This window comes from Sinocyclocheilus grahami, unplaced genomic scaffold, assembly GCF_001515645.1.
Source record: "Sinocyclocheilus grahami isolate Dianchi unplaced genomic scaffold, SAMN03320097.WGS_v1.1 scaffold98.1, whole genome shotgun sequence".
Lineage (NCBI taxonomy): Eukaryota > Metazoa > Chordata > Actinopteri > Cypriniformes > Cyprinidae > Sinocyclocheilus > Sinocyclocheilus grahami.
In genome coordinates, this window is record NW_015505277.1 from 2,072,862 (window position 1) to 2,085,442 (window position 12,581).

A 12,581-nucleotide genomic window follows, 5' to 3' on the forward strand; every position below is an offset into this window, starting at 1 on the left:
TAATAACAAGGGATGAAATTCATATAGAATCCATGAATTCGAAACTGACCCTATTTACTTTCTTAATGCGTGTTCTTGGTCTTGTTTTAGAATAAATCATCAGTGCATGTGTTTTGAAAGAAAATATATGTTTGTATTCATAATCTTTCATCAATGTGTAATAACTTGCTCTTTCTTTAAAATTCATTTCCAAACCAACTTATTTTATACACTTAGAAATGTCCAATTGTGTGTGAACACTTTCATGTTGACTTTAAATAAACAATTAATGTTATGCGACTGAATGCCCTAGACACACTCTATGTACATAAACATCAGCTCCAAAATTCATGGCAACCACCTTCAGGATTGTTTTTAGTCAAAAAATTTTTATCAACTTAATGTTGGTCTGTGCTATCATCAAAAAATAATATAATATGTTCAATAAACTTATATATATATAATTTTTTTTACTTGTGGATGCACGTTCAGTAAGCTTGAATTTAATGTTAAACTGACATTAAAATTAAAAGTTATGTAGAACCACTTTTATTAATTGACTTTGGGGGTGGGGGGACCTTCAAGAGAACACTAATCACCCGAATGGTGAGAATAAACACTACTTTAAACACTACTTTTAGAAAATATAAATCAAGGCTACATAGAGCCAAAACATATATTAATAATGAATAACATATATGGATCATTAATCAACATGTTGTTGACAAAAACACAAATGATTCACTTATTAATAGTATACATTATCAGTGATCAAACTGAGCATGCTCAATAGCTGGGTAGTTGAACTCTCACCACCAAACTTGACACTGTATTTTATTTCTGTTTAATATTTTAAGTTTCCCATACTAAATGACCTAACTATTTGTTATTTCAACTTTTGATCATTCAATCAACAATCAGTTTTTTTTTTTTTTTTACACTGTTGCTTTACATGTATTTTGTGTTGTTGCATTCTGAAATGTGCCAGACTGGAATCCCTAACCCCAACCACAAGGGGTGCTATAGCAAGTGTTGGCAAAAACTCTTCTTCTACAATTTTCAAATCAGTGAACTTTTGTGTCAACTACTTACATGGCAGATACGTGAGTTTATGAGGATCTTCCTGAGCAAGATAAACTATTAATATGTTTACAGCTAGTTTGCTGCTTAATTAGATATTTGAAGGTAACTTCTTCAAATTACTCTTTAAATTTGAATACTGAAGATTGTTACCACCACAGCAACACAAGAGTGCACACACACACACACACCCACACACCATTTGTCAGTGTAGGTCCACTTTAGAGGTTTAGAAGGTCATGTCATCTAAAACGTCTCATATTATCGCAAAATACAGTTACAAAACAGCCTCTAAAGTGCTCGAAACCAAAGAACAATCCACCATAGTGTACCACGATCCACATCTGTGCACCTGGTGGTTGCCTGGGGACAGTCTGCTACTGTCTTTAAGCAAGACAAGGAGAGATTGGTACTCTCCCATTGGTTGGCCTTATGGCATTGCTGGGCTAAACAGCTGACAGGTGTTCTCCAGAACCCTTTCCCTCTTTTCTACCCAACTTGTATATCTACCCCCACGCTGTAGGCATGTCTCCGATATATGCATCATCGTTACTTCTGCTGTGAAGTTAATGTGAGAGCTTGTTTATTGCTCAATGGTTTTTACAGGATATGAGCGGGAATAAAAGCAGTATGTCGTCTGTACACTCTGGTGATCGTGGCTCTGTGTTAACAGGCTTAACTGAGGTTTCTTTATATCCGGGATGTTTGTTGGCAGTATTCACACTGACGTCAGACTACTTAACAGTTCACATTCAGTTTTCGGCACCAGAGGTGTTACTTGGTGGTCCATCCCCTTTGAGGATTCACTTGTGATGTTTTCTGAATTTATGTTGACTGAATCCCTTTACAAGCCAATGTCGCACAATCCTCTGCAGCAATACCGAATGACCTGAGGTCCACATATCACACTCACGATCGCTGGTGTCTGCCCACACAGGTCAGAGGTCGTGACCCACACAGGTAGCACTATGCACACACGACAAGACCCCATGCACTGTCTCGTTCTGTTGTGACGAGGGCCGGATCCCTGACACTGCAGCGCCGAGCGCCCCACTAGCAACTGCAGTTTGATTTGTCGATTGGGGAGATGTCGAGGGGCAGAGACGAGGCCATTGCTCTAATGGGGGGTGAGACAATGGGCCATCACTAATCAGGGACCTCAAGGTTGCCATGAGGTTAATTCTAATGCAGGTGGCACTTGTATAAGGGGGTGAAAAAAAAAAAAAAAAAAAAACAGTTGACTGCTTTACTGCTCTGGTGTCCATTGTGTTTTAACATCAGCCCCCCAGGCCAGGATTTGCCTTTCTCTCTCGCTCTCTCTCTGTGTCCCCTTCACCTTTTAATCTCTTATTATCTAGCAATTCTCATTCGGGTCTATGTGGGTTAAAGAAAACCTTTCACCAAATTTCAAAAAGGAAATGTAAATATTGTGCCTGTCCTGCCCTGCAGTAGCTGTTGTGATGCGCAGGAGATCCATTGATGGGCTCATTGCTCCTTCACACTGCATTTTTACATTCGCTGGAAGTGTCCTTTTGTATCATTGTTATTTGTTTAAATTGACAGAAACAGCAGAATTTGCGTGTCATTGTGAGGCTCTGAAAGAACATCTCCAAATAAGAAGCTCTGGGTGAATAGAAGATGGTGTGGCTTCCTTTATATGTTTACATTAACTTTGTTAAGTCACATTGTTCGTCACAGCTCAATCTCCACTTAGTTTGTAATTTACATTTGTCTCTATTGGTTTTAAGGACTTGAGATGCATACACTGTTCGAGGATTGAGAAGTACTTTGCTGTTGCGAAACGTATGCACAAATGATTGATTACAAGTTGCAGACTTGTTTATGAAATGTTGTTTTAAATTAAGTTAAAGCTTTAAACTGGCATTTTGAGCTGCAAAACATCTTATGTAAAATGCATTCAAATGTGTATTCATTAACGATTTAGAATTATTTAAACATTCATGTTTTATAGGTATTTAAGTGGAAAAACAACATTTTACACATCTTTTTTATAACCATTTGAACTTAAATCCATTTGTAGTTTTGATCGTATTTTCAGTGCTCATTTGTATTTATTGCATATGATGCATTTTAGGGGTAAATGTTTTGTTATTTGATTGTGTTATTGAAGAAAAGCAGACCGTTTTAAGTTTGAAATAAAAACAATGGTTTCAAGACAGTCACATTTAAGATGCCTAAAATATTCTGCTGTAGCGATGTATACTAAATGCAGGAGAACATGTTGCAGAGATGTCGTTACGCATGCTGTCAGAATTGTATTAATTAAAATTCTGACAGAATGCATTTGACTTCATCCGAACTTAAGAGGTATTTTAAAATTTAATTAAAAAAAGTACAATTTGAAATAGTTAAAAAGAGTTTAATCTAAATCCATATTGTGTTTTTTTTTTCATTTTCTGGAATGTATCAAATTCAATTAACAAAATTAAGACTAAATATTGAAAATTATTTAAATAAATAAATAAACTCATTCATTCATTACTTTTGGTAAAAGGTTTAAATATCTGTAGTTTTAATTTAATTTCAGATTAGACAATTTAACTGATTGATTCCGACATCTGAATTTGATACATTTAAGCAAAGCATTCACATTTATTATTTAAGATATATTTTAAGTTTATGTTTACAAAACATATTATATGATATTCATGACTTAGGAAAGAGACAATTATTAGATCTGATACATTTCATGAGCTTTACCGAGTATTTGTTTACTAGAATGTAATGTCACAGAGAGTCAGCATTCAATCGGCATCACTTCATGTTTCTTTAGCGACTGCTATTCCCATTTCACTTTGTCAATAAATTCTCGGACACTTCAGAGTCCTCTGTTGGTGTGCCCCCATTTACAGAGTGCACATTTCCAAAATATCAGGCCATTGGCAGCCATACCTATCACATACTGAGAGGCTGACACACTTGTAAGTTAGTGTGTTTCCCCCTCACCCTTCTGAAACCAAGAGGCAAATTAAGTTAAAGCTTTAAACTGGCATTTTGAGCTGCAAAACATCTTATGTAAAATGCATTCAAATGTGTATTCATTAACGATTTAGAATTATTTAAACATTCATGTTTTATAGGTATTTAAGTGGAAAAACAACATTTTACATATCTTTTTTATAACCATTTGAACTTAAATCCATTTGTAGTTTTGATCGTATTTTCAGTGCTCATTTGTATTTATTGCATATGATGCATTTTAGGGGTAAATGTTTTGTTATTTGATTGTGTTATTGAAGAAAAGCAGACAGTTTTAAGGTTGAAATAAAAACAATGGTTTCAAGACAGTCACATTTAAGATGCCTAAAATATTCTGCTGTGGCGATGTATACTAAATGCAGGAGAACATGTTGCAGAGATGTCGTTACGCATGCTGTCAGAATTGTATTAATTAAAATTCTGACAGAATGCATTCGACTTCACCCGAACTTAAGAGGTATTTTAAATTTTAATTAAAAAAAGTACAATTTGAAATAGTTAAAAAGAGTTTTAATCTAAATCCATATTGTGTTTTTTTTTTTCATTTTCTGGAATGTATCAAATTCAATTAACAAAATTAAGACTAAAGTAATATGCCTTGCTAAGGACTTCATTTGGACAGATTTAAAGGTGATTCTCTCAATATTTAGATTTTTTGCCCTTTTTTTTTTTAAGATTCCAGATTTTCAAATAGTTTTATCTCGGCTAAAAATATTGTCCTGTCCTAACAAAATATACAGCAATGGAAATCTTATTTATACAGCTTTCATATGATGTACAAACCTCAATAAATAAATTTAAAAAAGACCCTTATGACTGGTTTTGTGGTCCAGGGTCACATATTGCAATAATTTTACATTCAATCTTCAAATAAATGTAGAAACAACATAAAGACAATATATTTTTAATATTTGATTATTAGCATATTTTTTTATGACTGAAGGCAAGTATCACTAATACCAATACTACTGATGTCTCTATGATATTGTTTTCCCCCCTAATATTAGTTTTTTGTTTGTTTGTTTTACATACAGTTTTTGTTTACAGTCTACCTTTAACAGACATCATTATAAGACAATATTGCGAAATAGTTTACTGTGAAGCTGTTCCCTGTTATATATTTATTGTCCAACATTTCAAAATTTTCTGTCATTAATTTAATTTCATATGTTGGTATTAATTCAGTGTTTATAATGCTAATACTTGAACTTAAAATAATTTCAACCGAAACTGACATGGTTTCTAGAGAGCAAAGGTTTTGTGAAAATAGAGAAGACTTAAACATAAAGGGCCCCATTTTAACGATCTTAGTGCATTATCTATTTGTTTTCTTTGTATTTATTATACAATTAACAAAAGCAAAAAAGGCCTTTAACACTAGCTTGCTCTTTTTTTCTATTATATCTGTTTTCTTTTTATTATATATATAAAAAAAACCTTGTGTTTACAGTCTACCTTTAACAGACATCATTATAAGACAATATTGCGAAATAGTTTACTGTGAAGCTGTTCCCTGTTATATATTTATTGTCCAACATTTCAAAATTTTCTGTCATTAATTTAATTTCATATGTTGGTATTAATTCAGTGTTTATAATGCTAATACTTGAACTTAAAATAATTTCAACCGAAACTGACACTGGTTTCTAGAGAGCAAAGGTTTTGTGAAAATAGAGAAGACTTAAACACAAAGGGCCCCATTTTAACGATCTTAGTGCATGATCTATTTGTTTTCTTTGTATTTATTATACAATTAACAAAAGCAAAAAAGGCCTTTAACACTAGCTTGCTCTTTTTTTCTATTATATCTGTTTTCTTTTTATTATATATAAAAAAAAACCTTGCTATGCGTACTGTGTTAAGCTAACTGAGATTTGTTATAGCACTTGCATATCATTGCTCTTTTGTGGATTTTGATTGTTTCCATTGTCCTCATTTGTAAGTCGCTTTGGATAAAAGCGTCTGCTAAATGTAAATGTAATATTTAACCATTCAAAATTGCAGTATAATTGAGTGCTATCAATTTTAACAGACATCACAGCAGCTGGTTATTAGGATATTTGGCTGCTATTACTTTAAGAGCATTCGCTGCTGAAAGTGATGTAGAACTGACACGCATGCTCGTAGTTTCATTCATGTTTTAATTTGAAATGATACAGGCTATAGTGCACACCGCTATATTTGTGTGTGCAATTGTAGAGAAACGCGTCGATTTTTACAAAGCTCATCGTTCTGAAAAGCGAGGTGTGCTCTGACTGGCCAGCTATCCAGTGCGTTATGATTGGCCGAATACCTCAAGCTTGTGACGGAAATGTTACGCCCCTTACCATATTGTGATGCCGTGTACCAGAGCGACGAGACAAAACCAATAAAACCCATTATAAACGAGGCATTTGTAGCATCCAGTGGGGACATAAGTACTGATTATAATGATTTATTCTGTCTTTTTACGCGTTGCGTTGCACATTGCAGTATAATTGAGTGCTATCAATTTTAACAGACATCACAGCAGCTAGTTATTAGGATATTTGGCTGCTATTACTTTAAGAGCATTCGCTGCTGAAAGTGATGTAGAACTGACACGCATGCTCGTAGTTTCATTCATGTTTTAATTTGAAATGATACAGGCTACAGTGCACACCGCTATATTTGTGTGTGCAATTGTAGAGAAACGCGTCGATTTTTACAAAGCTCATCGTTCTGAAAAGCGAGGTGTGCTCTGACTGGCCAGCTATCCAGTGCGTTATGATTGGCCGAATACCTCAAGCTTGTGACGGAAATGTTACGCCCCTTACCATATTGTGATGCCGTGTACCAGAGCGACGAGACAAAACCAATAAAACCCATTATAAACGAGGCATTTGTAGCATCCAGTGGGGACATAAGTACTGATTATAATGATTTATTCTGTCTTTTTACGCGTTGCGTTGCATCGCGCCGCGTAAACATAAAACCATGTCTGCATTTGTGATCGGAGAAATTATAAACAACAAGCACTACTCTACACTGCTCAAAACTCAAGATTGAATCATCAGTGGCAAATCCTTTAAATATGAAAGCTTACTTACAGGCTGTGAGTCAGCATTATTTGTCAGAACACAGGCATTTTAAGCTACTCTCACAGGAAACAGTCCTCGTCCTCTGTAAAATGCATTGCTCACATCTGAATATTTGGGTTGAACTGTTCTGGAACAGGGTTGTAAATACAACTTAACCACTGATTTCTAGTTGTGTCCTCTTTTGGAAGGCCAAACAAAGTAGTTTCGCTTTCATAACGAAACATACAGCGTCTCCACGACATGGCGGTGGCGGCAACAATACCACAGTGAGAATCAAAGTTACACCTTCTTTCTTTGCGTGAACATTTGGGCGGTGTTTTGCAAATCTTCCCACACAGTGACGTAGACATGTGGAGGCGTGTTTAAATGAGCCATTTTAGGAGAGCGTGGACGAGTCTTAACTATTATAAAGAATATCTCTTTGGGTTTGAGACTTTAGTCTTTGCAATTTGAGGGATCTTATCTATTCACGAACAGCTTGCAACACTCCAAAGAGAAAGGAAAACTTGAAATTGACCCCTTTAATCTTTTGTCCCATGATGGGGAGGATTTCAGTGATCTTATAAAAAAGTAATTCCATCCTCAACCCTAAAGTACTAATAAAGTCTTCAATAACATAAATATGTTAGCAGAGGACAGCATGAGGAGAAGAAGTCCCGCTTTCAGGTTAAAACAAAACAAATAAATAAAACTGACTCAGGAATGCACATGCACAAGTTATTCATATACATTATGTAAGGCTGTTCAGTACAAATTCAAACAACAATACAAAATGGCCGGCATCCCATATTGTGTGATTTCGGACACAGTGTCGGTCAGGGAAAGCATGAGGGCGTCTACCGTGAGTGTCTGGAGGATAAATGCAGGTTACCCACTAAGCCACTTGATCTTGCACGGCTGCCATAACATTCTGCATGCAAAAATATGCAATTTTCTCCTCTCAGCTTTATTTTAATCCAAGAGTTTCAAACTTACACCATTCAAACAGTATTAACACAGTGATTATGCACTTGGCTTCTGTAAAGTTACACTGTGATAAACAGCTGTCATCTTTCACCCTGCTTGCCTGGCCGAGGCCTGGGGGTGTGACTGAGCCTGATAAAGCAGAGCGATTTTATCCATCACACCATATTTACCATATTTTAAGTGGATATGTGACAGAGAACGCGACAAGCAGAACCAGCTAACTGATTAAGGCACCTTCATTACCTGTGCCTTGGAGACATCCGTGACTTCCTATCATATCCTCTTGCTCAAGACAACGTGGGCAGGAAATCCATCTCATTCTCGACTTAAATGGCTTTGAAATCAACCCTGTGACGCATCAGCCTATGAACCACATTTAAGACTTACCTACCTGAACGTATAATCTCATGTTAGTTGCGGTTGTGAGGATTGGATTGTCAAATTGATATTAAAGGGACAGTTGAGATCAAAAAAAGAAGTAATCCTGTCATCATATACTCGCCGTTGTTCCAAACCTGTATGACTTTCCTTCATCTGTGAAACACAAAAGTGCTTTGTTCACACAAATAGTTTTTGGCACTAACAACTGTATTTATCACCACCCTGTTCACACAACAGCTTATATTAGCGGCTCCTTTTTAGATATAGAGGACAAGGCACAAGTAATTATTTAACAGACAGCTAACAGCTTTAAAAAAAATAAAGATACATTTACTTGAGAAGCTACCAACATACTCTCAATTTGTACCTATTTTACGTTTTGGCGAATTGGTGGCTAATTCTTTTGAATTTGTATCCGTTTTGTACATTTTCATAAAATCTGCTTAAAGGGATAGTTTGCCCAAAAATAAAAATTATGTCATTAATTACTCACCCCCATGTAGTTCCAAACCCATAAGACATTTGTTCATCTTCAACACAAATTAAGATATTTTATAGTAAGGACATCGTTAAAATAGTCCATGTGACATTAGTGGTCAAATCTTAATTTTATGAAGCTACGAGAATGCATTGTGGTACTGGCATGAATTAATGTCAAAGACAAGGAAGAGAAGAAATTGTTGAATAAAGTCATTATTTTTGTTTTCTTTGTGCACAAAAAAAGTATTCTAGTAGCTTTATAAAATTAAGGTTGAACCACTAATGTCATATGGACTTATTTAACAATGTCCTTACTACCTTTCTGGACCTTGAACATTTCAGTTGCGTAGCTGTCTATGCAGGGTCAGAAAGCTCTCTGATTTAATCAAAAATATCTTAATTTGTGTTCTGAAGATGAACAAAGGTCTTACGAGTTTGGAAGTTTGGAGTTTTGGGTGAACTATCCCTTTAAACCCCATCCACACTAAGGTTTACGACATTCCTGCTTTTGTAAAAAATCATGCATTTGCCTACAAATCACATTTTACAGATTCATACGAAACTCCACTTTGTAAAATAGTTACGCTAAAATAGTTTTCTAACAAAGGTAGGAAGCAACACTACATGAGACATTAAGACTTGTTTTCAGAGAATACTTCTTTAATCTAAAATTGCATTGGAGTTTTTTTTTCACTTTTACGTATTAACAAATTTAAAACAAGTGAAAAGTGCAGTAAGACAAAATACGCATTCAAGATACAATTTATGAAAACAATAAATAATGCTTCCCAAGGTAATTTACTTTGTTTCAAGGATTTTAAAATATTTTTACTGGAAAACTCGACAAAATACCCTTAATAACAGGATTTGTTTTTTGTCTGTCCTGTTTTAAAGTACTAAACATAACCAAAAACATGTTATTGCAAACTGGTATCTGCAATCATATTATTTTGATTTATCATAATCAAACACATTGGTTTGTAGTACAAATATTTGTTTTTACTGTGGCTGCACTTTTTATTTATTTATATTTTTTAGATTTGTTCTTATATTTTTTTATTTGTATAGTTATTTTACTAGTTATTTACCTACTGTAGTGGGCAATGCATCAGAAATCTTGTACATTTATAGGTTATGGCTTAAGTATTAGAATAACCTGCATGTATAAAATGAATGCATTTTTATGATAGTTATGGTGCTCTTTTTCCATTTTGGAGCTTGTCAGCCCCAGTACCCATTTCATTGTAGTACCCATTCCATTCACTTTCATTATGTGGAAAAGAGCAAACAGAAAATTCTTCAAAACTTAATCTTTTGTGTTCCACAGTAAGTTATACAGGTTTAGAATGACATGAAGCTCAGTAAATGATGACAGAATATTCATATCTGTGTGAACTAACCTTTTAAATGCAATTGCTGTTTATTCAAACACTAGCAGGTGATTTGACTTTCATCATCGCTCTCGCTAATCAATTGGAGGATTTTTTTCCCCCTTGTCACTGGCTATTTTATTAATATTCATGACATTCATTAGCATGAAGCCATTTCGATTGGGAGTTGCCGCATTGGGGCTCTAATGTAGACACTTGATGCAAGTATTGTTTCTAGGGAAACCAGCTTAATGAGTTGCAGCCAGGAAGGGTGAGATTGTAAACTGATAACACCTTCTCTTGGTGCTCTCCATATTTACACATACACAGACACGCACTCTTGAGATAGCGTCTACAGCTGTGAAGTAGAAGTTAGCTGTGTGAAATCCCTTTGCATGTGAACCCTTCACCCATTTGAGTGCTAACCAACCATGCTAGCTGGCTCGCACTTGCAGTTGTATCAGAAAAAAATGGCTTCTAACTGTCAACAGACCTTGTTATGACTGAAGATTCAATCTAGACTCTTTCCTTCAGAAGGACTTTCTGGTTCTGTGGAGCTTCTTCTTTTTAGTGGAGTTAGCTGAACAATATGCTATCTTAAAGTTACAATGAAACCGAGATCTCTTCTTCGATATTAAGTGCAACATATTAACGAAAAAGAGAAAATGTAGAGCAGGGACTTGGTTCTGTCTATCGGTTGTTGTTTGGATGTTGAGAAGTGCATTGCACTCAGAAATAGAGACAGATTAACGTAAGCTTGCATGGATGAGGTTTAAGCAGACTATTATAGAACGTAATGAATTTAGAAAACAGACAGGTTGAATTTTCATTTCATGCAAGCTTAAAGGCATAGTTCATCCAAAAATGAAAATTATGTCAATAATTACTCACCCTCATGTCGTTCCAAACCCCTAAGACCGTCGTTCACCTTTGGAACACAGATTAAGATATTTTTGATAAAATATGAGAGCTCTCTGATCCTCTCATAGACAGCAAGGTTACTACCACGATCAAGGTCCAGAAACGTAGCAAGGACATGGCTAAAATAGTCCATGTGACATCAGGGGTTCAAACTTAATTTTCTGAAGCTACGAGAATACTTTTTGTGCACAAAGAAAACAAAAAACAACGACTTTATTCAACAATTCATCTCCTCCTCATCCCTTATGCTGGGGCTCGCCGCCATTGTGGAGACAGTATCACGATGCATGCGCTTGTTTACGCTTCATGTAAACACATACTCTTGCTGACAAATGTGCATGTTAATGTAAGCATCAGCGCCATGCGATAGCGATTTTACCATGGGAAAGTGGTGTTCTTAGTAGGGATACTCTGAGACGATCTCAAGGATCGGGAGCAGGGCCAATCAAGCATTTTTTTTTTATGATAATATCGGCTCTCCTAAGTCCGATCATTATTTTATGTCAGCTGTTATGCCGTTAACGTGCATTATTTGCCTTCCAGTAGATTTGCCAACCACACACACACACACACACACACACACACTACTTGTTCTCTTTACACAACTCCGTATACATTGGATTGCTTTTAATAACACTAATGCACTTGAATCGTGCATCAAGCTCTAGGAATACACAAGTATCGGGACTCGGTATCGGAAGATATTCAATATTCAAAGACTCGGATCAGATCGGGGGCACAAACAACCTGATCGGGACATCCCTAGTTCTTAGTGCAACAATCCCAACTATGGTAAAATCGTGGGCTTTTTTTCCCTTTCTTTTTTTTCTTAACCATATCAAAACCATTTCAATGCAATGTCATTAGGTATTTGGCATAAATGCATTAACGATCATAAATAAATATTATGTATATGTATTTTTGCCAACTTTCTGGAGACATATTCCATTATTTTATTCTCACATGAATAGATAGACAAGAAAAAACTGCTATCCATGTTGAGTAATTCAAATTTATCATTCAGTTAATGATATTCATGACCAACCCGGACCACAAGCCAAAACACTTCCAAAACAGAAAATACACTGTCACAATGTGCCACTGAAAAGGGAGACAGACTAATCTACATAATAACCATGGACTAAATTAGTAAATGCCCACAATGTGTCTAGCATACCACTATCTGTTATATTCAAACTATGATGTGTCATTCCAGAAAGTTTTATGTCTGAATATAATGATACCTGATGAAGGTCGAGAGACTGAAACGTTGTAGTTAGTAAAGATATATTTCTATATGCAAGCTGTAGTGTATGGGATCCTTTTGTTTCTTTCTTCTACTAGA